Genomic DNA, 22,051 nt, shown 5'->3' on the forward strand with positions numbered 1-22,051 from the left:
GGAGGAGTGGGGAATCAAGCCAGGCTTTGCAGATTAGAGTCTGCCTTTCTTGAACATGACACCACGCTGGCTCTCTTGAGAACTTCCAGAGGTCAGGGGTAGTCAAACTGTGGCCCTGCTGGCAGGGGCTCATGGGAATTGTAGTCCATGGACATCTGGAGGGCTGCAGTTTGACTACCCCTGTGGCCCATTATTGCATAGGCTGGCCTTCACAACAAGTGCAGGGAGCGTTACGCTTGTAACATGGGGCAGTTTCACCCCTGCTGCATAATGCCATTTTGATCCACTTAGCAACCAGTTGGACAAGTTGGAGCTTTTGGCCAGTTTGCACAGGAAAATCCAAAGTGGATCGAAGCCTCATGATGTGTGTGAAAGAACCCACGTAGTCTCATTTCTGGCTGGTCTCCCTCTATGATCGTTATCTTGGCTGGCCGAGCGAGCCGCTGCTTCGGCCTCCGGCCACGAGTGACCTTGTCATGGGCGTTGACAGAGGCCAGAACAACACCAGTGGCCTCCTGCTCTCCGGAGGCTGGCGGGAGTTTCTGGGATGTTCCTCTAATCACCCTTCGAGATAGCGGGAGCGCATTTCCTGTCGCAGTTCACGGTGGGGCGGAGGAGGAAAGCCTGGCGGAGCTCTGCGGCCTGCAGGAAGTCTTGTCCGCCCGACCCCACCTCAGACCCCGTCCTTGTGATCCCCACCTCCTCTTGAGAAGGCAGGAGAACAGGGCCAGGCAGGCTGGTGGTTGCCTTCCGGGATGGCTGCGTCTGGCCTAGCAGGGGGGCCTCCAGTACTGGGGGGGCCATTGCCCCAGTGCCTTAGCGTTTCCAGTTGTTATTTAAGTGCCGGGGCTGGCCCCCATCTTGGCTGGCTGAGTCCTGGATTCCACCCGCCTGCATCCTCTGATACGATTCATGTTGGTGGGTTGCATTTTGGTCTTCTCAGCCTTCCAGGCGTGGCTTCAGAGGCTGTTCAGCAGATCTCCATCGGAGCTTCCCTCCTTCCCCTGTACATCCAGCACCTGATGGAAGGGAGCGGCTGCAGGGACAGGCTGGGTAAACAGCGCCCTCGCCAAGGTCTGTTGAATTACACAGCCGCAATATTGAACCAAGTTATTAATATACAGGCAAAATGGCCCCCTATGTCAACAGTCGAGCCTCAGCCTATGCGGTTGACACAACACCAGGTGTTCACGGTACGGAGGCCGGATCAGTCCCTGCAGGGAAGAAAAGGCATTCCTCTTTCAGTGAGCCAAGGTCAGACTTGCTAGGGGGAGACTGGAACATTCCTCTTTCCTTTAATTTTGGCACAAGCTGACTTAGGGTTGCCCCGTTTGGTTTCCGAGAGATGTTCAGAGGTGGTTTGTCATCGCTTGCCTCTGTGTCGAGACTCTGGACTTCCTCGGGGTCTCCCCTTGAAATTGCACCCAGGGTTGATCATGCTGACCGTCAGCGGTGGTCTCCCATTGCCTGACTCTGCTTAGCAAACCTTGACTGCCTGGCTGGTCTCCCATCCAAGCATGAACCAGGGCCGACCCTGCCTAGCTTCTGAGATCGGAGGAGAGCAGGCTAGCCTGGGCCATCCAGGTCAAGGCAAGAGATGTTCAGAGCTGTCATAATTCCACTGTCTCCTGCATTGATCAGAGTGCATCTGGAGTCCTGTGTGCAGTTCTGGAGGCCTCGCTTCCAAAAGGAGGTGGGCAAAATGGAGAGGGGGCAGAGGAGAGCGACGAGGATGACCCAGGGCCTGGGGACCGATGCGTATTTAGCATAGGTGGCTTAGGAACTTCCTGATATTTTCCCAATAGTGTCCTCATTGGCTCTTGGGAGACTCCTTTGCTATTGCTGGTCGTCTCCTTGCGCACTTAAGCTCTGCCAGCGCCTGGGGGTTCCATTTGCTGCATCAGCTAGGAACGGCTGGACGGCTTTGGACGTGTCCCAGAAGCAGCGAGTGAGCAAGCGTGAATGACTCAGTATCTCTCAAAGTCTCCATCCCGCACTGCCCACTGATTCAGACCAGCTCCCGTTGGAACCTCAGGGACGGCCTGGGTGGTCTCAGCCCAACTCTCAAGAAGTCATCTTTGGAGAAAACAGGACTGGAGTAAACACAAAGGTTGTCGGCGTGAGAGCCTGGGATTCCCAAATCTGGGTCCACAAACTGCCCAGGCCTAAGGCTGAAGAATGACCTCTGAGAGGGCGACGCCTTCACCGTGGACCATTTTCCGAGGTTCCCTCGACCTCTATTAACTCACGTCGGTTTTGGCCGCTAGTTCTTCGATCGGCTGCCGAAACTCTCCATGCCACCTATATTGCTGGGCTTCATTTTTGCCGAGCCCCAGGGTAATGGTTTGTGAGGCCGCGGCTTTTGCAAACGCACCGCCCTTCTGGGACATTCCGCATGCCGCTCACCTCTTCCTCCCCGCCCCTCGTGCTGACCTCTTTGGGGGTTGGCCGAAGCTGCAGTTGCCACGTTAACCAAACAGAGAGGTCCGTGATAGGCCTTTCAGCCGCGGTGATTTCGAGCGGAGTTCAAGCACCGCTTAACGGCCAAGTTCCCACTCTGGTTGCCAGCAACGGCATGTCAATCATACGGGAGCAAAGGAATTTTCGGCAGGAACAGGCCCCGCACGGGCTCAGGGGCTAATCTCTCTCCGTTTCATCTGGTTCAATGATTTACATTTTTGGGTTTGTTTTTGAACGTTTCTTTTGAAAGGACGGAATGATGGTGGGTTCCTCTGGGCCCGAGAGTCACGTCACAATGAGACTCCGGGGAGCTTTTTGCACCGTGAAAGAAAAGCAAAACTTTATTTATTTCTCACGTGCCTCAGACATTGGCAGCGGCCACGGAGACAGAATTTAGGTATAACATTGCAACGCTAAGGAGCCCGGGGCCCTGACGTCACCAAGGATCCCATGTAACAAAAGGGTCAAGGGAAGGAAGGGGAAAATCAGCATGAAGCATGGCCAGCACTGATGCACTCTTTCATTTATATATATTTATGTTTATGTTTATATTGTCTTTGCTAAAACAAAAGGCTTTACCAAAAGTTGCAAAGGGCAAAGAGGCGAAAGAACGTAACCCAAGCCCCCAGGAATAAGGAACCAAAAAGGTCAAAAGAATACGAACATCCAGCCTACACAAAATTACAAAAAATTAGAAATATTCTCATGAAAATTATTAAGCCTGTGGGCTCAGCAGACACGGAGACAGCTCTTCGAAAACAATCCTTTCTTTCTTAACTCCAATTCCAACCAGAAACCCCAAACGGGGAACCGAGGAATGTCACAAACTTATCTACAGTTTTGGGAGCCCATCAAAGAACCTGATTGGTCCTTATCCAAGGCCACCCATTGGCCCCTGAGGCCTCAGAACAAGAGTCAGGAGTTGATTCAGTTTGGATCCTTCCTTTGCATAGTGCTCAAGGCTAGCGCTATTGAGTCCTTGTACATAGCTAAAATACATGTGTTTATTTAGGAAGGAGGTCAAAACCGATAAAAAGCCTCCTGTGTAAAATCAATTCAAGAGCAAACCTGGGAACTGAAGGCCTCAACCAGAGATCATAGAATCACAGAATCATAGAATCCTAGAGTTGGAAGGGTCCATAGAGGCCATCTAGTCCAACCCCCTGCTCAACGCAGGATCAGCCCAGAGCATCCTAAAGCATACAAGAAAAGTGTGTATCCAACCTTTGCTTGAAGACTGCCAGGGAGGGGGAGCTCCCCACCTCCCTAGTCAGCCTATTCGGTTGTCAGGCAAATATATATAAAATGTGAAGCCGCAGCTTTAAACATTTGGCCCCAGACACATAAAACGATGAAAACAACACACAATAATTTATAGTCATATACACCATGACCCAGGGCTGGGTAGGAATTGTAGAGGCCTCTGTGTTTTATTTATTTAATTTCTATGCCACCCTTCACACAAGGGCGCAGGGGTTTACCATATGAACAAATGCAGTGAACAAAACCATCAACTAGATGTCTATGATAGTTTCTCTCTCAGTATAGTTCATCGTAAGAGAAGCCGTGCTGGGTGGTCCAGTGGTCCGTCTGGGCCAGTGTTCTGCAGGATGTCAGCCCAGATGGACCACTGGCCCACCCAACATGGCTTCTCTTATGCATCTGCAGTTCTACTCAGATTACCAATGGCTCTGCAGGGAGTCAGGCTGAGGTCTTTCGCCTCTGGCCCCCCCATGCCAGTGGGCTGAGGCCAGAATGGGTACGCTAAAGAAAGGACGTACGGTTGTCTGCGTGCCACGCCCAATTCCCTCTTCCCTGTTCTTCCCTCGTCCTCTAATGGGAACAACTCTGCATTCCCTTTTCTCACTTGATCTGATCTCTCTTTCGACCTCTTTCTGTGGCCTTTCAGAGAAGTCACCGTCACGGTCAAACGGGAGTCAAAGCCTTGGGCTGTTTTCCGTGGTCTGCGTGGCCCGGCCGAACGGAAGCCAAAGCATGCGGGCGACAGGCCTTGAGAACCCGTTGGCTGGGCAGGGTGAGGGAAAGGTTCGTGCCAAACACACAGGATGACGCAGAGGGCTGGGAGCTCCACCTCGGATCGCATCTGAAGCTGGATCCGCAGCCGGTGTCTTGCGAGGTCAAGCCGAAACACGCCGTGTGCTTCAAAGTGGGTCTCGGGGGAGAACCAAGGAGTTCCGTTGCACGCCAGCGGAAATATCCAGCAGGGAAAGCATCCACGCTTCAGAGAGGGCCAAGTTGTGTTTGGATTCCTTTGGCTTGCCTTTCCGCTTTTCCTGCTTCTGGTTTTCTCCTCCCAGCTTTTTTCTGGAAGAGGTTTGGATCAGTCTGAAGTTGGAAGGTTTCACAGCCCGTTGCAATTCTCTGTCCAAGCTCCGGCCTTGACGTTTTCAAGGCAGGCAAAGATAGGAGGCATCAGCAGAAAGAACTGAAAGAAGGAGGGAGTCGCTCTTCTCCTCTCCACTCCTGGGGCCAGGGGGACATTCGGGGACACAGGAAGCTGCATCATGCCGAGTCTATCAGTGTCTGTATTGCACACTCTGACCGGCAGCAGCTCTCTCTCTCTCTCTCATCTTAGGTGGGGGGTCCTTGACAACACGTGGTCCCTGATGCTGTTCCCTTAGCGGCCGCTGATCCACAGCCCCTTCCCATGCAAGGAAGAAGAATTCTGGGCTTCCCTCTCAGGGGGAATACTGCCAGAGGGACCGTGAGGCTGGACTGAATGGCATCATCTCCGTCCGAGATCCCTTCACAATCCTCCCTACCATCATGCCATGACTTTCCCGTACCTGGAGTGGCACAGGGTGCCGTGGCCAAGAGCAGTGGCCTCTCAGGTGCAGAACCAGGTTTGATCCCCCACTCCTCCCCCTGAGGCCTGCGGGGGGACCACGATGCTTGGGCCCCCTTTCCAAATTGCTCGGTGTCTTCAATTGCCCCCCCCATCAGTGCTTGACAAGTGAAAGCCCCCCTCCCCCCCCCCGCATCTATTTGGAGAAGGCTTTTTTTCCATTAAAAAAAATGATTTTCCTATTTAGCCTGACCAACTCCACTATAAAACTCTGCTGAGGCCCGAAAACCCCAGACGGAGAGCAAATGACGGCTGATCCGCTTCTTTTCCTGTTTTCTTCTTCTCTGGAGCTGGAGATGGCCGGGATGGTTTTGGCTCGCCCGTCTGTCCGTCAGCGAAGGCCTCTGTCCTTCCATCCGTCGCCAGAACTTGCCGGCAATTTCCTCTTGGACTTTCCAGTTGCCCACGAAAAACAGCTCTGGTTATTATAACCGGCCAAACCAAATGTTTGGGGGGGGGAGGGGCTATTTCGGCTAACCACGGTCGTTTGAGGAGGGGGGGGGGGCGCACTCCTCTGTCGAAGCAGAAGGAAAACAGCGATCCCGGTTGACAGTTGATTTGCTCTGTGTCACTCCGCACATTTCTCCTGGCTGGGGCATCCTTAGCAGCTAGTCTTTTATGTCCTCCTTGCAAAATGGGCTTGGTGGAGTGGACAGGAGTTTATTTAGGCTTTCGGGCGTCTGTGACGTGCTTTCTGTCAAGGACTGAGGGACTGTGGGTCACAATTACGTACCCTTTCTCTCCCCAAAGCAGAGACCCTGTGAGGTAGGTGGGGCCGAGAGAGCTCTGGAAGAACTGTGACAGGCCCAAGGTGGCCCAGTTGGTTGCATGTGGAGAAGTGGAGGATCAGAGACCGTTCTCCAGACCAGAATCCGCACGCTGCCCAGCCCCTGCTTGAAGGCATCTCCAGAGGAGGAAGAGGATGCACCCAGGTAACAGTCCCGCTTCAAAACTCTTCTCTTTCCTCCGAAGGTTCTTCTAGTGCATCGTATCAGCATGCGACTCACTTGCCCTGCCCTGAACTCCTGGATGGCTTCAGCCAGCCTGATCTCATCCCATCTTGGAACTGAAGCTGGGCTAGCCCTCGGAGGCGAGACCCCCAAGGAAGTCCAGGGGGGCTACACAGAGGTAAGACACAGCAGCCCCCCCCCCCAAACATCTCTTGTCCTGACCTAGATGGCCCAGGCTAGTCCAATCCCATCAGCCTCTGGAAGTCTCTATGCAGAAGCCAGGCAAACCACCGCTGTGAGCCTCTTGCCTTGAACACCAAACGAGCAACCATCCGTTGGCTGCAGCTTGATGCCTCTCCCCATCAACAATATGAATGCAGATCCCCTCCCCTCCCTCCCTCCCTCCATCTCTTTCTTCCTTCCTTCCTTCCCTCCATCTCTTCCTTCCTTCCTTCCTTCCTTCCTTCCCTCCATCTCTTCCTTCCTTCCTTCCTTCCCCTCCCTCCTGGACTTCCTTCCTTCCTTCCTTCCCCTCCCTCCTGGACTTCCTTCCTTCCTTCCTTCCTTCCTTCCTTCCTTCCTTCCTTCCTTCCTTCCTTCCTTCCTTCCTTCCTTCCTTCCTTCCTTCCTTCCTTCCTTCCCCTCTCAAAGATGATCCCCCCCCCCTTGAGATCTGTGCCAACTTCCTGTCAGCACTGGGGAAATGTTCTTTTCAGGAGACACATCTGTGTGGCTTCGTGACTCTTTCTGAGCTGAGCCATTGAGTCGGGTCTCAGATAGCAGCCCAAGATGGGTCACCACACCCCACAGAGAAGAAGGAGGGAAACAGCAATTATGACACGATTTTTTGGGGAATGCTTTCAATGCTGTCGAAAAGGGCCTGCCTTCCCTCCCCCCCGTAATTTTTCAACACTCCTTGCAAAAGTCTCCTCAAGGGTTGCATGAGAAACAAGAGCTCTTTTCTCCACCACTGACTTCTCCCTGCTAGCAAATCCATCCATAAAAATGGCCCTCATGCCTTGGTTGGCAGCCTTATTCTTCACAGGAAGTCATCTCTGTAGAAGAAGAACTGGGGTGTGCCTTGCTTTTCACTACCTTTCCTTTCCTTTCTCCACAACTGACACCCTAGGATGTAGGTGGGGCTGAGAGAGCTCTGAGAGAACTGTGAGTGGCCCAAGGTCACCCAGCAAGGCTGCATGTGGAGGAGGTGTGGGGAATGAAACCTGGTTCTCCAGATTAGAGGCCACTGCCCTGAGACACTGTATCAAGCTGCAGTGGAGATGAGCTGTAATTCCGGAGGTTTCCCAGGTCCCGCTTGGAGGCTGGCACCCTTAGCTTCTGGGCACCCTGGAGGGTCTCCAAGACAAGAGAGGAACAGGAGGTGGTCTGCCATTGCCTGCCTCTGAGGGGCAACCATGGATTCTCTTGGTGGGCTCCCATCCATGCAAAAACCAGGGCTGACTGGGCTTGCATCTTTGCAGACCCCGCAGAGGTGAATCACCACGGCCTACCTCCACGGAGCCCCCCTGGACTTCCTTCCAAGGACTAACCAGAGATGGCCCTTCCTAACTTCTGGACGTGACAAGGTGGGGGCTCACCTGGGCCGTTCATGTCAGGGCCGTTGCTAGGTAGGGAGCAACAAATACGCCCTCCCTTGTTTCCTTCCCATATGTTGTCATCGTGGACGGCGTCAGCCTGTGAATGTTCAGTGTCAGAGGCGATTACTTACTTGGCTTTTTATTATGGCCTTATGCAATTTATATGGCGTTTCTAGGGACAGTGCATAGCATTTATACGTGCCCCACAGCTGATTTTTGTATATTTCAACATGTCAGTTTTAGAGAGGGGGGAAAATCAGCTTGAGGAAAAAGGAAGCGGAAGGAAAAGAAACCAGTTCAAGGTCCGATTTGCACAAAGGAGCAGGCAAGCTCATGCAGTTCGAGGGGGGGCCATGGCTTCTTTGTTGGTCTCCGGTACCACTAGCGTTGAGGACTCCTGGCTGGGAAATCCCTGACGGTCTGAAGGTGGAACCTGGGGCAGGCAAGTTTGGGGGAAGGAAGGGATCTCGTGGGGTGGGGGACAACGGCATCGAGTCCACTGTCCGAAGCAGCCATTTCATCCAGGGGATCTGGCTCCATAATCTGGAGATAAGTGGTAATCCTGGGAGATGTCCCTTGCGTAGATGTAAACAAAGAAACTGAGCTAGCCCAAACTCTTCCAAACTCGGACGTTCAAGAGGTTTGGCCTTGGTTAGTACGTCGGTGGGAGACCTCCAAAGGAGACCACAGTTGCTACAGAGGCAGGGGATGGGTACTCCTTTAAAGACCCTACTTTCTGTTCCTGGCAAAAGCTGCAAAACCAGCGGGGGGGGGGGGGGGGCTTTCTGGTCCAGCCCCACCACTTAGCTGGTTTGAGGTGCTTTCTGCAAACCTGGTTAAAAGTGATTGTCGTTCCTTTCAGTGGGGTTTGTGGTGCCAAGAACCGGTTTCATTTGTGAATAAATATCCTGGTTCGGTTCATGGTTGGGCCACGAACCGGCCCAAACGGCATCTTTTGTGTTCACGGCCATCGCCAAGCGTAACGCTGCTTAGGATTGCATTATGAGCCGCCTGACCAGCTTCCTGACCTCAAGGTCATCGAGCTATTTGGCAGCTCCCCCTGGACTAGCAGCCTGGCTGTCCTAATAAGAAAGGCATCCTGCTTTCTAATCCCTTTTATTGGCACTCGCATTCCCGAAGGACTAGCAACACAATAAAAATAAAATAAGTTCTGCTTTGACACGAGAACGAGGTTTTCTGCTTTCCATAATTTATTGATTTTTTTAAAAAGGTCTCTGACTTCATTGGTGGGTTTTAAAGGTCTAATAAAGTAATCTGTTTTATGTTGGCATCCCAGGGACTCCCCATGCCTGTTTTATGCTCTCGGAATACGTATAGATGAGCTGTTAGTCTTCCTAAAGTGTCTACTGGCAAAAGTCCCGAGGAAAGGGAAGAAACATGCAATCGAAGTGAAACCTCCAGCGTGAGCTCCCTCAGGCCAACTGGACTCTGTCCTTCCAGTCCGTTGAGGCTCTCGAGATTCTTGACCCTTGGGAGGGCCAGGGATGAACTCCAAGTCCTGGGTTCAAATCATGCCTCAGCTAAGGACTCCTCATGTGACCTTAGGCCAGGTGCCATTGACTCTGATCTACTCCAAGGACAGCAGGTGCAAATGAGATCTTGGGGTTCTTTTGGGATGTAAGCGAAATTGGAGCAGACGGTGCAATGCAGTGGTAAAAAAAAAAAGCCATATGCAATCTTGGACTGTATCTAAAGAGGGCATTATATCAAAATTGCAATATATCACAGTCCTACCATATGCCAGACCCCGTCTGCAGTCTTGTGTGCAGTTCTGGAGGCCTCGCTTCCAAAAGGACGTGGACAAAATGGAGAGGGGGCAGAGGAGAGTGACGAGGATGATCCAGGCCTTGGGGACCGAGCCCCAGGAGGGAAGGCGGAGGGACTGGCGAATGTTCAGCCTGCAGAAGAGGAGGTGTCCCCTACAGGGTGGCTCTCATGACGTATCTGAAAGGTTGCCCCTTCAAGCTTGGCCCTGCAGTGCCTGGGGAGGGGGAGGGGTCTCGATGGAGTACAACGCCATAGGGTCCACCTTCCCAAAGTGGCCATTTTTCCCAGGCGAAACTATTTCTGTTGCCTGGAGATCAGCTGTATTCCCAGGAGAGCACCAGCCACCACCTGGAGGTTGGCAAGCCGACATGAAAGCAAATTTCTTCACGTCCTAAGAACACTTCAGGCCTAGGATTCCCATCCTGAGCAGGCAGGTAGCTGAAGGCAGTGCCCGGCAGAGCGGCCTCTGTGGCTCGGTGGTGCATGCAGCCCCCCCGCGCCATGGAACCCCCCCTGCGGATCTTCCTGCCAAGTTTACTCAGCATGCTGGGAGGCAGGACGCTCGCCCAGGGGGAGAGGCTGCTTGGCGCAGACCGGATTCCCCAGCCGTAGGGGCAAAGCAGAGTCCCCGTTCCACCCCCTTGCCTGGACCGAAATAGCTCTCCTCTCCCCCGGAGATCCTGAGCTGGCCTCCTGAGGAACCCATGGGCGACCTCCATCCATGCCCGGGGGCAGACGGTAGGAAGACCACCAGGCCACCGGGGAGCTCGAGGAGTGAGCCAGCCCGAGGAAACGGTCTGCAAACGGCTTATAAATATTAGCCTTGGACGCTGAGCTTGGGTTGCACTCTGGCTCAGCAGATGTCAAAAGTCTGAGTTGGGTTTGCCAGCCCTGTTCTCTCTGCGTGCGTTTGCAGCCATGCCCAGAGCTTCCCAGGGCTGCCTGGACGGGGTGCGGAGGAGGCCGTAACCTAGGGGTGGACTTATCAATGGGGCCATTGTACTGGACGAGCCGAGGGCTTTTGGATCCCGTAGCCAGCCAGCTGGTGACTGGGAAGGGGGACTGGGCCAGGGAGCTCCGTAGCACGGGAGCTGACTCATAGAGCAGGGATTGCCCAGTCGCAGAACCAGGATGCTGAGTTCAGTAAATAAATATGGTGCTCATTAAAAAAAAGAAAAGCCACCCTTATATGAAACAGACCTCCTATCTCGAATGCTATTAATCAATTAATTGCATTTCTAGACTGCTCTCCCAAAGGGTGAGCCAGGGCGGTGAACAGCAGGAGGCCAGGGCTGCCACAGTGACATTGGCTGCCAGTTGAGTACCGGGTTCAGTTCAAGGTTTTAGTCCTCACTTTTAAAGCCATACGCAGTCTGGAATCTGCCTAGCCGAGTACTTCCCCCGGAGAACGTTCCGGTTGGCCTCGGCTGACTGATTAGTAGGCCCCTGCCCCCCAAAAGTGCGACTGGCCTCAACCAGGGTCGGGGCCTTTTGGGGCCTGGACCTCACTTGGTGGAATAAGCTCCTGGAAAAGATCAGGGCCCTGGCGGAACTAGAAGAGTTCTGCAGGACCTGCAAGACGGAGCTCTTCCGCCAGGCACATGGCTGTGGCCAGTATGCCCGGAAGAACCAAACCAACCTATGGGCCGCCCCTACCAGGACTGGGTACTCCTACCCTCCATTGATAGTCATTAACTCTGCAGCGCAGTGTTCCTACCAGTTTAAAAACGTATTTTAATGTATTTAATGCTTTTACTCTGGTGGAGCAGGCTTCCTTGGGAGGTGGTGGGGTGTCCTTCTTTGGAGGTTTTGAAAGGGGAGGCTGGAGGGCCACCGGGCAACCAGGCTGGTTCTGTGAACTTAGGCAGTTCTTCAGAGGCAGGGTGGGAATTGATGAGCCAGAGTTCGGCTTTTCACCCCTTACATGCCGACCCCCACTTAGGGGTCAGGAAGGAACTTTTCTTCAGTCCAGGTTGGCCCAGGGATCCTGAAGGTTTCTGCTTTCCTTTTGGCATACAGCACTTGTGAATCTCCAGCATTGTGCAGGGTTGGACTAGATGCCCTTTCGGGTGCCTTCCAGCGCTATGTTTCGATGTTTCTATTTCAGCTTCAGGCTGATGCCGGCACTCGGTGAAAGCTCTGCCCTGCCAGACTCAAGGGCCTGTTGCTCTGACCGCCTTGTGAACTCCCCGCTTCCATCCAAGAACATGTCCTCTCCGCCACCTTGGCCTCTGGACGGAGGGCCGGTTTCCACCACGGAGCCGGTCCCTGGTGTTGCGCGGGAGCCAATAAACAGCACGAATCCCTAACCACGAGCCACTGTCGCCACCCCCTCCTGACCTCTGGGAGCCCTCCTTCACAACATTTGCGAAGCAGAATTCACAGCCGTTGAGTCACGGCAGTGAGCTCATCCTCCACACGGACTTGCCACGACATCACCACCGTGGAATTCATGTGCCGTCCGTGGGGGGAATGCCAGCGGGGCCAGGGGCTCAGCCGTCAAAGGGCAGCCACCATGCTCCCTGGCCCAATTTCATGGCGTTGTGTGGGCTTCCCGGAGGCATCTAGCCAGCCACGCTTTGAGAGAAGACGCTGCATTCGCCTGGGGAGACCACAGCTCACGTGCTCTGCGTGGACAAGGTACTGAGTTCGGTCCCTGCTCCTTGAAGCTGAAGGATCACTTTGTGGCAGGGAAAGGCAACTTTGGAGATTTATTTTTTAAATTTATCATATGGGATGCTCAGGAAGTATATTAATAATATAAAGTATGTAGTTCCTGAGAGTTATGCTCAGGAGGTATCTTAATAATATAAAGTAGCCAAGCCGGTGCGACAGTTTTGCAGACCAGTTCATACTAATATCAGCTGCGGAGAGGACAAGGAGCTCCAGCACATCTCCCTAGAAAACACAACGCTCGCATTCCTGTGACGGATGGAAAATAGCTTGGCAGGCTGTTCCACAATTGCATTTGGATCTTGCTACACTGCCCCCTCCCCAGAGGTAGTTAACCTGTGGTCCTCCAGATGTCCATGGACTACAATTCCCATGAGCCCCTGCCAGCATATGCGGGAGGAATGTGGCACAACGGAGGTCACCAATAGGTCGGAGTGGGTTAAATGCATCCGCTGATGGTTCCCGTTGCTGTATTTGGTTGGGCATCATATTTGCAGGCGTTGGAGAGAGGCCGCCAATCAAAATGGACGGTCCTGAGCTTTAAAGACCAACGGCATGAATTGCCAACTTGGTGTCTAATCTGGAGAGCTGGTTTGGATCCCCCGTTCCTCCTCTCCATGCAGCCAGCTGAGTGAGCTTGGGCCAGTCCCAGTCCTGTTCTCCCAGCAGTTTCTCTCAGAGCTCTCTCAGCCCCATCTGCCTCACAGGGTGGATGCTGCTCTGAGACTCCTTGTGGAAGAGAAAATAAAAACCAACTCTTCTTCTTCTTCAGAATTAATGACTTCCAAAAACCCTCTTTCATTCACAGCCTTCCTCTGGCCTTGCAGACTGAGGGTTGCAGCTTCCTCTTTTCCAGCTGCCTTGCATATTTCCTGGCATTATCTTTTCTAGAGCAGTGGTCCCCAACCTTTTTTAGGCTGGGGACCGGCAGGGCAACTGCCCCGCCCGCACATCACGCATGCGCGGCCACATGCGCGAAAGTGCCGTGCATGCGCGATTTCAGCCGCACATGCGCAATGTACGGGCGCGGCCCTTATTCCCTCTCCCCCCCTCCCTCAGTAGGAAGCTTCCCAGGCCGCAAGCTTGCGGCCTGGGAAGTTTTTTACTGCGGGGGGGGGGGGCGGGGAGAGGGAACCGCTGCCCATCGTCATGGCCTTCGCAGAACGCAGGTTGGGGACCACTGTTTTAGAGTGTCACAGCGTGCCCGACCTAGGATCGCCTCCTTTGAGCTGGGTCGTGTTCTCTGTGGAATTCTCCCCCTGGACCCCGTTTCCCTTTCCTCCTGGTCCGCTTCCTTCATAGCCCAACTTATCGTGATCTTCAGGTAGGTCAAGGCTGTTTTAGCGATGCGGAAGTGATCCTCAGGCCCAAGAACTCACCAGCAGCCTTCCGTCCAAATAGGAGCAGGGATTGGATAGCTCACCGCAGCACCGGCCGCATTTCCCCTGGCCCGGGTGAGTTCTCAGAGCCATGTAAAAATGTGAGCTCCACCCCAGGATGCCAAAGATCCAGGAAGCCGCTGGGTCTCCGGCCTGCCTGGCTAGGGCAGCGCTTTTTTACAAGGACCCTGGAAAATTGGCTCCCAAAGCCCTGAGAAGATGTCACCGTTGGCATGGGATGAAGCTTGCTGAGTCCAGGAACGGAAGTCTCTCCTATTTCCGAACATCGCTCGCCCATCCAGGACAGGTGTTCAGAGGAGATGTCTGTCATCAGGACAGCTGGACATGAAGCCCCATCAAAAGAAATGTCCCGGGAGTTTCTTCCAAACAGGAGATGGGTTGATTCGACAGCTCACCTTGGGCTGACCAGACTTCTCATTGGGAAAAAGAGCCAGCGAAGCTGGTCTTCACACAAAGACTCCGCATCTCCAAGAAGCAGAGCTGCAAACATTTGGTGTCTTCCACCCCACCCCACGTTCTTAGACCATCAAACTGAATAACGCATGTTGTGGGACAAAATTCCACTCTGTGTTAGAGCAAGAGTCCAGCAGCCCCTTAGACTGACCAAATTTATTCTCAGGAGGAGCTTTAGTGAACAGAAAGAAGGGAACGGTGACTTACAAAAGATGATGCCCTGAACCCCAATTTTGTTAGTGTTGAAGGGACTGCTGGGGAAAACCTGGTCAAAACATAGAGCAGGAGTAGTCAAACTGTGGCCCTCCAGATGTCCATGGACTACAAGTCCCAGGAGCCCCTGCCAGCATCCGCTGGCAGGGGCTCCTGGGAATTGTAGTCCATGGACATCTGGAGGGCCACAGTTTGACTACCCCTGCCATAGAGTTTCCAGTGATTCCTAGAGCTACCTGCCATCACTTCCAGGGCTTCCAGGGGAGTGATGTGATGCCATCGAGTTTTTGATTTTTCACCTTCCTGGGGCTCAGGGAAGGGAATCCCCCAGCCCAGTGGGGGAAAGGGAGAGCTACTTTGGATGATTCTGCTGCCCTCCAAATAGGGGGCAGGAAGACAAAAAGAGGGCATCCCCCTATTTGTTTTCTCGCCCCTTTTGGATCCTGCCTTTCCTGCCTCTCGCGTGGGGCTGTCCAAGAGGGGTCTTTTGAGCGATTGTGTCAGTCGTTTGTCACGGCCTGGCCTTTTCGAAACCCCTGCCCCGCGAAGCGATTAAGACTCCCAGCTCCATGAAAGGTCTCTCTGTCACATGCATTAAAAGAAATGATAATCATAACTTTTGGCGGGCTCCGCATGAGGAAAAAAAAAAAAAGGGCCCTTCCCGATCCTACAGCTGTTCTCACTCTGGCATTTATAATTTTATTACTCAAATATGAGCTTTTGTTCGCTGTCCAAGCGTAATGAAAACATAATATTTCAATATAAAAATCCCCATTTACCTTTCAAGACTCTTTCCTGTCCAAAAACGTTCCCTAGCAATTTGCGTCCAGAGTGGGTCTCGGTCCCATTATTCATGCCTTCCCCTGCTTGTTCGCATTAATAGGTGCTAATTCTCCTCCCGTGACATCATCATCTGTTCCCACGGCAACCAGCTGTGATGTCACAAACACAAGACAATGCCCTCTGGCGAGGAAACCAGGCCTGCTGGGAGCCGGGGTAAGGATCCAAAAGAGCCCAGGCCTCAAAGCATCTGCGGGCCAAAAAACGTACCCGTGTTGACTTTTTGTGATCATTCCGTGCCTTGCACAGGGGTGTGGACTCTTCCCCGCCGGCCACTGGGATTTTGTGGTGAAGAATAGGATACGAGGAGAAAGAGCCATGAGTCATGCCCTGTCCATTCCGGATAGCCACAGACTCTCCCAAGCACTCATCCCACCTCGGACTATTAAATCCCTCTATCTAAGCAGATTGCCAAAGAGCAGAGAGGGGTCAAAGAGCGGGCTGGATTTCGGAGTTCTCTGCTTGCTCCCTGCTGTTGGCGTGAGCGACTCAGCATGCCTGGAGATTGGGGGGTGCTACATCACTCTAAGGGTGCCCAGGTATGATCTCCTTGGATGGGAGGCCTCACTTTGCCTTCACCTGGGAGCTGTCCTTTGGCAGGTTGTCACCCTTTGTCTTCTCCCTCGCTGCACATGGCCTTCCATGTCTCTGCCAATGTTTCCTGAAGAGGCAACGTCCTCATTCTTCCACACACATGGCAAGCTAGCCCTTTGCGACAAGGAAAGTACTCGTTAGATTAGGCTCCCCCCTCTGTCGCTTTGTCCTCCCACTCTCTGCACATGGCCTTCCCTTGGAGACATGTCTCTGCAGATCTCTCCTGTAGAGACATCCTCCTGCAGATGTGATGCCGGACAACCTGGCCATTTGGGATCGGGATAGTGGTCTTTAGATTTGGTTTCTCTTTCTCCTTTTGACTGCAACCTGAATTTGAGCTGGATTGACTTTATAATATATATATTTTAGGGCTTTTTTTCTTGGGAAGTTCATTCAGTACCACACTTCTGTGACTGGGAAAATGCCGCTATATTAACCAAATCTCCCAGTAACTTCTTAGTCGTCTTCCCGTAGCCAAAGAAGCTCAAGGTTTGATTAGCTCTTACCAGGGGAAGGGCTTTCTTGGTTGTGCCCCCCTACTCTCTGGAACACACTCTCTGGTGACACCTGGGCCTTGGGGGACTGTTTCGATGTGGTACGTTGCCGTGAGTCCCCCAGGGTGAGTGGTAACTAAGGTATATGGCCTGAATAAATATTAGGGTGGCAGCCGTGAGTTGGGGAAGATCTCAAGATTGGGGGCAGGGTGAAGCCTGGGGCAGGGGGAGTTTGTGGGGGGGAAGGACCTCAGTAGGGTACAATACCATAGACTCCACCCACCAAAGTGGGAATTTCCTCCAGCACCACTGATAGCCCCAGTCTGGACATCAGATGTGATTCTGAGAGATCTCAAGGAGGTGGGAAACCTACACCTAGTGGGAGGATGTAAGGAGGGGACGGGGGACAGGGGAAGCTGTCACATTGACGGTGAGATTGTCACATTGACAGAGATTGATTAGAACGTGGCACTGGCTGCCAGAGGATGTAATGATGGCCACAGGAACAAACAGAATTCAAAAGTCCACAAAGGAGAAGTCTGTCGGTGGCTACCAGCTGTAGTGACCAAGGGAAACCTCCACAGTCAGAGGCACTAATCCTCTGAGTCCCAGCGCCAAAGGGCTTTTCTGAGGTTCTTCTCTGTGAAAGCCTCTACTGGTAAGTCCTGTTGCTGGTTCTTCAGAGAAACTGGTTGGCCACCGTGTGAGACAGGATGCTGGACTAGATAATCCCTCAGAATCAAAAATACCCTCCCTGGATCAGCTGGGCCATCCTGCATCTTTCCTAGCGCTCTGTCTTCTTCCAACAAGACTGTCCCAAGGGTGGGAATGCCGACAGGCATGCCCCTAACAATTTTGGTGCCTGGGGCATGTGGGGCTAGGGGCATAATTGTATTGATTTATTGAATTTGATGTCCCGTAAACTGCCCTGAGACAGCACCACTGTGGGGTGGCATATAAATCCCCAAATAAATAAAGTTTCGGTAGAATCGTCGTCCAGGAGAAAGCAAGCGCCTGTCCCGTTGCTAACCAAGGTACGGAGCAGGAAGACAGAAGAACGGGGGAGAAAGATGTCGGAGGAACTCCCAGTGGCGGAATGGGGAACATTTGCACAGTTTTTCCACTCACAGAGCGCTGTGCTTGGCCCGGGATTCCTGCCCAGGGAAGCCTTCCCATAAATTCAACTCCCGTTTTGTTTTTTCTAACATCAGTCCATCTTACCGCAAGGTCTCCACACTATGCCGTGTTGGGAGACCACGTTGGGAGTGTCAGCCGTAAATCTCCGGGTGTGGAAGTTCCAGAGGGCCGAGAGTTACGATCCAGACATGAGATGTAAATTGCCGCATGTTAACGCCGGCCTTCCCGTCCCCCCCCCACCCCTCCCCTCCCCTCCCCGCTCTTTAATAGGATCGTCCTAACAACCCAGAATTAACAAGATTCAATTAAGGTTACGTTCACTTCCAATTAGCCAGCCTCGGCTGAAGAAGGGAGCCACACAAAACACCCAGAACTGGAAGCGGCCGATGGAAAAATTTGGTTCCTTCCTCTGGAGGTCTACCCACAACGTCTACCCTTTCCCCTTCCATTCGCGTGTTCCGGAACTATTTTGGTGGTCCCTGGAGATGTCCTGCTACCTCCTGGCAAATTTCACATGTGTAATGACATCTCGACGCCTTGCGGAGGGGGACTTTCCTCCTGAAATATTATGGCCAGGAAGAAATGCGTGGGTAACCTGGAATTAGCATAGAATCATGGAGTTGGAAGGGGCCAAAAAGGCCATCTAGTCTGATCCCCTTGCTCAGCACAATATCGGCCTCAAGCATCCAGGATAAGCATCTGCCCAGCCACTGCTAGAGGACCACCAGAAAAGAGAGCCAGCTTGGCGCAGCGGTTGGGAGTGGCAGACTGATCTGGAGAACCGGGTTCAATTCCCCATTCCTCCTCCCCATGCAGCCCGCTGGGTGACCTTCGGCCAGTCTCAGTTCTCTCAGAGCTCTCTCAGTCCCACCTACCTCGCAGGGCATTGTGGGGAGAGGAAGGGAAAGCAGTTATAAGTCAACTCCTTTGGGTGGTGAAAAGCAGGATATAAAAACAAACTTCTCCCTTGGCAGCCAGTCCCACTGCTGAACAACTCTGAGAGGCCGAGGCCTTCCCCTGATATCGCCTCCTGGCTCTGGGACCCGGAGGCTTAGTGCCTCTGAAGGTGGAGGCTCCCCTCAGTCGTCCATTGGTCGACTTCTCCTCCGTGAATCTAACCTAATCCCCTTGATCCTCCTGAGTGTACTGCCTCCCACCCCCCATTTCTTTGGATGCCCTCACGGTCTAGGCCGGGGTAGTCAAACTGCGGCCCTCCAGATGTCCATGGACTACAATTCCCATGAGCCCCTGCCAGCGAATGCTGGCAGGGGCTCATGGGAATTGCAGTCCATGGACATCTGGAGGGCCGCAGTTTGACTGCCCCTGGCCTAGCCATTTGGGAGAGGGAGATTCGGCCTACGACTGGGTGCTCCTTTTTGTGCTGGGCTGTGTGTGTCTTAACCCCCTCCTCCATCTCTTTTTCTGCATGCTTCCGAAAACAGCTCATACTTTTCTCCGGTGTGACACCTTGACACCTTGAGCAGCTTGAGGTACTGACTTTGTCAAGGTCCCTTGTCTGTCGCCGCTCACAGGAGCCGAGCTTTGTGAATGTGCCCGATTTAGAATCAGAGAACCATCAAGTGGGAAGGGGGTCATAGAGGCCATCTGGTCTGACCCCCTGCTCAAGAGAGGATCAGCCCAAAGCAGCCAGGAGAAGGATCTCTCACACAGTGGCCAACCAGTTCCTCTGGAGTGCCAACAACAGGGCACGGAGGCCGATGTCCTCCTCTAGTGCTGTCTCTTGGGTCTGGGATTCAGAGGCCAAAAGCCCGTACAGGTTGAGGTTCCTTTGAGGCCCCATGGCTAGTAGCCCCTGCTAGACCTCCTCCATGAATCTAGTCAATCCCCCTTTAAAGCCATCGATGCCTGGGGCCAGAAAACAAGGGGAACAGGCAATCTCAGGCCCCTTGCAGAATCCCAGAAGGGAGAATTTGAGGATGTTGGTTCAAAATTATCCTCTCTCCTGTGTCTTGTGGGAGCCCAGCTTGGTCCTTCCTGATATAAAAAATCCAAAATCCAATGCTGTGTTGGACCGGTTCCGACTTGCAAAGGGTTTCATTCCCTTCTCACGCTTTCTGTCTTGAGAGAGACAGAGAAGACCCATCTCCCATGGCTAGTTCATGACCAGCCCTCTCTGTCTACTGTTATTCAGCAAACCGCACCCCATCCGCCATGTCCAAACGCAGTGGAAAGTCTTACGGAGATGGCCACCCACAGAGCGTGAACACTCATTCAACAACACCTCCGTGTTTATTCTATTTGTTAGCGTGGGATGTGCCAGGATTGAGCACACACCATGTGGAATAATATTAATATTAATGGGGATTCTGCGCTGTTGGGATACCCGTCCAGAACGTCATCCTTCTTGGAGCAGCAAGCAAGCCATGGTGACCAAGTAATATCATGTAGAAGATAGGTCATTGGAGGGTTGAATCAATCTCAGTGCTTTTCTTTTCAGAATGATGGGCATATTGGAGCAGGACTCTGGTTCAGTAGAAGAGCCTCTGCTTGGCATGCAGAAGGCACCAAGTTCAGTCCTTGGCATCTTCAGATAAGGCAGTAGGTGATATGAAAGAGGCTGTGCAGGACCCTGGAGGACAACTGCTGGTCTTAGACAATTCCGACCTTGGTAGATCAAATGGATGTGTCAGTATAAGGCAGCTACATGGTAGAGTTTTGCTCAGAAGAAGTACTGCGGCTCAGTGGAAGTCCCTCTGCTTGGCATGCAGAAGGTCCCAGGTTCAATCCCCAGCATCTCCAGTTAAAGGATCTGGCAGGAGGTGATGTGAGAGACTTCCGCCTGAGACCCTTGGAGAGCTGCTGTCCATCTGAAGAGACAAGACTGATCATTATTAGATGAGGTTCTAGATTCGGTATTGGTAAGATTCCAGGTGAGATCTCTTTGCATGTCAGCATCTGACATCTTTGCAGTGGAGTAGATGGACCATTCAGCTGTGGAATGATATGTCTCAGCAGTTAAGCACTATTGGTACTTGAATGTGAGAGGACTGAAGATGACCCTGCCAAGGAAGGCCATGGCCAACCACCTCATCTTCTCCCTTGTCTCGAAAGCCCGTTCTGGGGTCCAAATAAGCCTGGGATGGGAGACCACCCAGGAAGACTCTGCAGAGGAAGGCCATGGCCGACCACCCTTGCTTCTCCCTTCCCTTCAATGCCACATGCTGGGAGGTCTCCATAAGTCAGTTGTGACTTCATGGTGCATAAATGGTCCACTGATCTGATCCAGCAATGCTCTTCTTCCCTTCTGTATGTTTCTTCCCTCCGTAGGGAAGGCCACTCCTCCCAGGACCTGCCCTTGACTGGTGTAGAAAAAAGGAGAACATGAGAACATGGAAAAACACAGCATCAGAAGCAGCGTGGAGGTCCAAGTGGTCCTTAGGCTAATTGGGGTCGTTTTGCTGGCCTTAATCTGGCTGTCTAGGAGAGGCCCTGTGGCTTAGAGAAGAAGGGACGTGAAATCCAAGACAGTGAAAGCCTTTCTGTTGAAGCTCTTCTGGAAAGGAAATTTCTCCTGGATGGAGAAACCAGGCCTTGAAACGAATGCAGGTCGATATTGAGCAATGAGAAATACATGCCAGTTGGGAAAGCAAATATAGTATTATTGTATATTATTATTAATGATGACTGGGGAAGGCACTGGCAAAGCACCCCGTATTGAGTCTGCCATGAAAACGCTGGAGGGCGTCACCCCAAGGGTCAGAAATGACCTGGTGCTTGCACAGGGGATACCTTTACCTTTACTTTATTATTGGTGATAAATTCTGCTCAATTCCCCCTGCCCGCCCCCCCCCCCCCCAATCTGGTTTCTTTTGTTTTAAGCATTCGCCAACTTCGGAATGTCTGTCATTTTGGCACATAATATAAAGAAGAGCATAAACGTCCTAGCTGAAATCACTGGGGAAGATCATTCGCTGTTTTGCCGTCTGGTAACCAGTCAAGGAGATGCCCCCCCCCCTTGTTGCATGGAAGCAACTGAAAGACACACGTGTGCACATACTTGCCGTGACCCACAGCATCCGCATCATCAGTCTTAATAAATTAGTTCATCCCAGCAACCACCGGCACTCTCTATTCTGTGGCAGTGAAAACGGGGTAGATCTCGTTCTCCCTTGCTTCTAATTGGGATTTTACTCTTTTCTGCCAGCTGTCGAATCTCAGGAATAGCTGCTTTGGCAGCAGTTAAACCTCCAGGCATCATGGCAAAGATGGAAATTCTCTGGGAAGTCCTTGGGAAGAACTCCAGTCATTTTGGACCATCTTGATTCTCTTTTTTAGATAGGCCTTGGCATAGATTGCAGCTCGGAGAGTTTCGATTTACTCATTCCATTAAAACATTTTTATCCCGCCTTTCCGCCCAGTCTGAGTCCACAAAGTGGAGAATACGCACAAAAAAAGATTTAGACAAGGAAAACAAGAGTGGAAATCAGTAAATCCCATTAAAACAGAGAAACAATCTCTACAAGGAGGAGAACTAAGAACTGTTCCTGAAGGTATGCTAGACAAAATGTACACGTAAAAAGCCCACAGGAAAATTGTAGGCAGAAAAGAAAAAAACCTAACACAC

General features: G+C 52.4%; 2 long non-coding RNA genes across 3 annotated transcripts in view; one reads left to right on the forward strand and one right to left on the reverse strand.

Moving 5' to 3' along the window:
* The window catches only part of LOC143820807 (uncharacterized), a 29,738-nt gene extending 14,417 nt beyond the window's left edge, over positions 1-15,321 (reverse strand). The window contains exon 1 of the long non-coding RNA XR_013225526.1: positions 15,181-15,321. This is a non-coding gene — a long non-coding RNA (uncharacterized LOC143820807). The remainder of the gene's footprint in view (positions 1-15,180) is intronic.
* LOC143820808 (uncharacterized) overlaps positions 1-22,051 on the forward strand; it is a 69,750-nt gene that overhangs the window by 30,314 nt on the left and 17,385 nt on the right. For both annotated transcript variants that reach the window (XR_013225528.1, XR_013225527.1), the window contains one exon: positions 6,299-6,454. This is a non-coding gene — a long non-coding RNA (uncharacterized LOC143820808). The remainder of the gene's footprint in view (positions 1-6,298; positions 6,455-22,051) is intronic.

Source organism: Paroedura picta, chromosome 11 (assembly GCF_049243985.1).
Source record: "Paroedura picta isolate Pp20150507F chromosome 11, Ppicta_v3.0, whole genome shotgun sequence".
Classification (NCBI taxonomy): domain Eukaryota; kingdom Metazoa; phylum Chordata; class Lepidosauria; order Squamata; family Gekkonidae; genus Paroedura; species Paroedura picta.